Source organism: Zophobas morio, unplaced genomic scaffold, assembly GCF_036711695.1.
Source record: "Zophobas morio isolate AGI-343-1 ecotype UQ-CSIRO unplaced genomic scaffold, CSIRO_AGI_Zmor_V1 ptg000020l, whole genome shotgun sequence".
Lineage (NCBI taxonomy): Eukaryota > Metazoa > Arthropoda > Insecta > Coleoptera > Tenebrionidae > Zophobas > Zophobas morio.
Window position 1 is genome coordinate 1960561 of NW_026972125.1, and position 6000 is coordinate 1966560.

Sequence of the window (6000 nt, forward strand, 5' to 3'; positions counted from 1 at the left end):
AAAATATTAAACCGAGAAAATAAAATTCGAAAAAATTGAAAAATCAAGAATCAAAATTTGAGGAACAAAACATCACAACCAATTTTAAATATTAAAAATTGAAACATTTCAAATCGAAAAATTGAAAACAGTGAAAAATTTAAATTTCTAAAAACTGAAAATTCGGAAAATTTGACTTCGAGAAAGTAAAATCCAAAAATAACTTAAAATCGGAAAAATCGAAAAATTGAAAAATAGTGCAACTACAACAATGAAACATCGGAAAGTTTCAAAATTGGAATTTGAGAAATCGAAAATCGAAAAATTGAAAAACTGAAAACCGAAAAACTAAAATTTGAGAGGCGAAAAATAGCAAAATTGAAAATAACGAAAAATTAAAATAATTAAAAATGGAAACAAAAAAATAGTTCAAAATGGAAAAAAACGAAAAATGAAAAATTGAAAAATCGAAAAATTGCAACAATAAAATATCGAAAATTTAAGATTCGCGGAATTGAAAAGAGAAAAATTGAAAATTGGGACAGGAAAAATCGCAGAATTGAGAAATCGAAAAATTCCAACGGAACATAAAAAAATTAAGAATTCCAGAAATATATATAGAAAAATTGAAAAACTTGAATATCAAAAACTAAGAGACCAAAAATCGCAAAATTGAGGACAACAATTGAAGTAAAATTATTTAAAAATTGAAAAATCGAAAATATTAAATCGAGAAAATAAAATTCGAAAAAATTGAAAAATCAAGAATTAAAATTTGGGAAACAAAACATCGCAACGTTGAGAAAAAATGGAAATTTAAAATATTTAAAAACTGAAAATTCCAAAAATTTGAATTCGAGAAAGAAAAAATCTAAAAATAATTAAAAAACGGAAAAATCGAAAAATTGAAACATCAAAAAGCTTAAAAATTGAGAAATCGAAAAATTGCAACAATGAAACAAAAAAATTAGAAATTCGAGGAATTGAAAATAGAACAATTGAAAAAATTGAAAATTAACAACTGAGAGAAGAAAAAGAGCAAAATTGAAAAAACGAAAAGTTAAATTATTAAAAAATTTAAAAATCGGAAATATTAAATTCAGCAAATAAAATTCTAGGACATTGAAAAATCGAAAATGAAATTTGAGAAACAAAACATCGAAACGTTGAGAAAAAATGAAAATTTAAAATATTGGAAAATTGAAAATTGCAAATCGAAAAATTAAAAATCTATTGATTAAAAATCAAAAAATTGAAAACAACGAAAAACTTAAACTTCCAAAAAATGCAAATCGGAAAATTGGAATTCCAGAAAGAAAATAAAATCCAAAAATAATTAAAAATCGGAAAAATCGAAAAATCGCAAAAATTGCAAAATTGAAAATAACGAAAAATTAAAATAATCGACAATGGAAACCGAAAAATAGTTCAAAAATCGGAAAAAATCGAACAAAAAAAATCGAAAAATTGCAACAATAAAACATCAAAAAGTTTACGAATTGGAGAAATTGAAAAACTTGAAAATTAAGAAATTAAAGACAAAATTGAATAAAACGTAAAATTAAATTATATAAAAATTGAAAAAAAAAAAAATTAAATCGAGAAAAAAATCGAAAAAATTGAAAAATTGATGAATCGAAAATTGAAAAAATAAAAAATTAAATAATCGAAAAATCGAAAAATCAAAAATTAAAATTTTAGGAACAACATTGAAAAAATTGGAAATTTAAAATATTTAAGAATTGAAACATTGCAAATCGAAAAATTAAAAATCAAGAGACTAAAAATAGAAAATTTGAAAACAGCGAAAAATTGAAACTTCTGAAAACTGAAAATTCAAAAAATTTGAATTCGAGAAAATACAAATCCAAAAAAAATAAAATCGGAAAAATCGAAGCATTGAAAAATAGTAAAACTACAATAATGAAACATCGAACTTGGAATTTGAGAAATTGAAAATCGAAGAATTAAAAAAGCGAAAAACTCAAACATTGACAGACTAAAAATAACAAAATTGAAAATAACGAAAAATTAAAATAATTAAAAATGGAAACATAGAAAAATAGTTAAAAAGCAAAAAAAAACAAAAAATTAAAAATTGGAACAATAAAACATCGAAAAGTTTAAAAATTCGAGAAATTGAAAAGATAAGAATTGAAAAACTTAAAAATTATAAATTGGAGCACGAAAAATCGCAAAATTGATAAATCGAAAAATTGCAACAATGAAATAAAAAAAATTAAGAATTCGAAAAATACTGAAAATAGAAAAATTGAAAAACTTGAATATTAAAAACTGAGAGACGATAAATCGCAAAATTGAAAATAACGAAATGTTAAATTATTTAAAAATTGAAAAATCAAAAATATTAAATCGAGAAAATAAAATTCGGAAAAATTGGAAAATTAAGAATTAAAATTTGAGAAACAAAACATATCAACGTTGAGAAAAAATGGAAATTCAAAATATTGAAAAATTGAAACTTCTAAAAACTGAAAATTCGAAAAATTTGAATTCGAGAAAGTAAAAATCCAAAAATTATTCAAAATCGGCCAAAACGAAAAATTGAAAATAGTAAAACTACAACAATGAAACAACGAAAAGTTTAAGAATTCGAATTTATGAAATTGAAACTCGAAAAATTGAAAACATAAAAACTAAAAAATTGAGAGACGAAAAATAGCAAAATTGAAACAACGAAAAATTAAAATAATTAAAAATGGACACGTAGAAAAAAAGTTCAACAATCGAAAAAAAAACGAAAAATGAAAAATTGAGATATCGAAAAATTGCAACATTAAAACATCGAAAAGTTTAAAAATTCGAGAAATTGCAAAGAGAGAAATGGAAAAACTTGAAAATTAAAAATTGAGAGAAAAAATCACACAATTGAATACAACGAAAAATTAAATTATCTAAAAATTGAAAAACGAAAAATATTAAATCGAGAAATCAAAAATCGAAAAAATTCCAAAATCGTGAAACTGAAGAAACGAAAAATGGAAAAACCAAAAATAAAATTTGAGAAACAAAACATCGCAACGTTGAGAAACTGAAAAAAATGAACATTTAAAATATTGCAAACTGAAAAATGAACAAAAATTAAATATGCTTAAAATTTGTGCAAAAAATTGCGAAATTAAAATCGAAAAGTTAATTTAAATTTAATTAACCATTATTCATATTAAATTATTATTTTCTTTTGAAATTTCCATTTCTCGATAATTTTCCATATTTTCAAGTTTTCGATATTTCAGTTTTGGGAATTGTTCAATTTTTGGGATTAGTCAATTTTTCGATTTTTTAAATTTTAGATTTTTCAATTTTTTGACGTTTCGACTGCTAGATCTTTCGATTTTTTGGTTTTTCAATTTTTTCGATTTAATAATTTTTCCATTTATCATTTTTCGGTTTTTCGATTTTTTGGAAAAGCATTTTTATCAGCTTTAAGTATATTTTATTACATGTAATAAAGCAATCAAATCGTCACCTATTATCCACAAAAAACATAAACCGGCGTGAATTAAGACATTCTGAATCAATTTTCAGCATCTGTGTAACTGAATCTCACCGGACCACCTTGTTCGCGTTAGCGGTGATTGATTTTATCTTTCTTCCCTCGCCACGAACAAATAACTTTATCAGATCGAGTATCTTTCGTTTCCAATTTGGCCCCAGCCCAAAGAATGTATATGTAAATGGCGCCGTTTTTGCCCACAACCCGAGCCAACTCTCCAACAATATTCACACAGCTGTTCCGTGAAGGTGAAGGTTTTTTTATTTTTGCACATCGTTAGAAAAATCTCGACAAAACCCGGAGCTTTCTGAATACCAAGTAAAAGTGATTGTTGAGCTTTCGCTGAAGCCGACTCATTAAGCTTTTAAAATGTTCGCGATATAACGAAGTTGGCAACCGGAGAAGTTGGAGCAGGTAACGATCTGTTCCCTAAATGGAAAAGCGTAATTAATTGGAGACCCGGGGGAGGGCCAGCTGACATTTTTCCTGAAAAAAAAGCGAATCCTGTTTTCGCCTGGAATCGGATTTTGCGGCTCGGAATCAATCGTCTCTGGGGCCGGCGCTGAAACCCGCTATCCCGTTTCTTGTAGCAAAGAGCCTCCATTTGCGTCACAGCTCCCGAAAAAACCGGAAAGCCCCATCATCTTGCATGAAATAAAATTTATTTCAGTTTTGGCTCCGGCGCGCTCTCCAAAATCCCCAAAGTTATTTATGATTAATATCAAGTATATTTTCTGGCCGCAAAAAAATAATTAAATAAACCCCGCACCTGTCGGTCACCGCGTTACGTAACCCAAGCAGGGCTTAAAAATATTCTATTTATGATGAAACGTTAACACGTGTGTGCGAAAAAATTCGGATAATTTCCTCAAATCCCATGTCCAGGACAGGTGCGACGCCGAAATAACTCGCTCGATAAAATTTATGACGGACACGCATTTTACTGATTTCTGGATCTCGAGTACAAAGAGTGTCTCTCATCGAACCGGATTTCATTTTTTTTTGGGAGAATTTATGCGGAGCGAGTTTTATATTCGCAAACATCCGTCAAGCCCACACCAATGCTGGGGGTTTGCGTCATGGAGGAGATTTATGGGTGTGCTTATGGGCGCACGGCGAGAACGCGGAATTTCGCAAATTTACTTAAACGTACCGTAATAATCTACAGAGCGGGATTTTTTCTACGACTTCCAAAGATAAATGGTTTCCAAAAATTTGTCCAAGTTTATTTTGACAGAACAGACGAAAAATTATCAAATTTATCTTTGTGGATTTTTTTTCTGACGATGAACTCGTACTCATGTATTTCTAGTGAGTTTTTTACATTAGGGATGTATGTATAAAATTTGCCAACAGTCGGTTCGGTAGTTTTGGAAATTATCTGTGGAACAAATATGGACACAGATGCCGACAGCGCAGACCTATATTTTCGTATTCTAGAGGTCATGAAACGTCGAAAAAACATAAAAGTAGCCAGTCGCCCGATGGAGTCGATCAGAGAATATTTAAATTTAATTTTTGTTTCTTTTAATTTTCCAATTTTTAGTCCCTCCATTTTTTTAAAATAATTTAAATTTTCATTTTTTTTTAATTTCTCAAGATTGCGATGTTTTGTTTCGCAAATTTTCATTTTTGATTTTTCTTTTCATCAATTTTACGATTTTGCAATTTTTAGGTTTTTCATTTTTGATTTATTTAATTTTCAGTTTTTCTAATTTTCGATTCTCGGTTCTTCAGTTTTTCAATTTTTTCGATTTTTATTTGCTCAATTGTTAGTTTACAAGGTTTCATTGTTGTAATTTTTCGATTTTTCAATTTTTAGTTTTCAATTTTTCGAATTTCAGTTCTTAAACTTTTCGATGTTCCATTGTTGCAGTTTTACTATTTTGAAATTTTTCGATTTTTGATTATTTTTTGATTTTTACTTTCTGAAATTCAAATTTTTCGAATTTCTAGTTTTTAGAAGCTTCACATTTGCACTGTTTTCATTTTTTCTCATCGTTATGTTTTCTTTCTCAACTTTTAATTCTTAATTTTTCAATTTTTTTCGAATCTTATTTTCTCGATTTAATATTTTTATAATTTTACTATTTTTCAATTTTTCGATTTTTTTCAATTTTTTGAAGGTTCACTTTCGTTGTTTTCAATTTTTCGATTTCTAGTCCCTTGATTTTTTTTTTTTCGATTTGCATGGTTTCAATTTTTAAATATTTTAAATTTTCATTATTTCTCAACGTTGCGATGTTTTGTTTCTCAAATTCTAATTTTTCATTTTTCAATTTTTTCGAATTTTATTTTTCGGTTTAATATTTTTGATTTTTCAACTTTTAGACAATTGAACTTTTCCTTGTTTTCAATTTTGCGGTTTTTCGTCTCTCAGTTTTTAATTTTTAAGTTTTTAAATTTTTCGATTTTCAGTTTCTCAAATTCTTAAACTTTTCGATGTTTTTTTGGTGAAATTTTTCGTTTTTTCAATTTTTTATTTTTTCGATTTTTCCAATTTT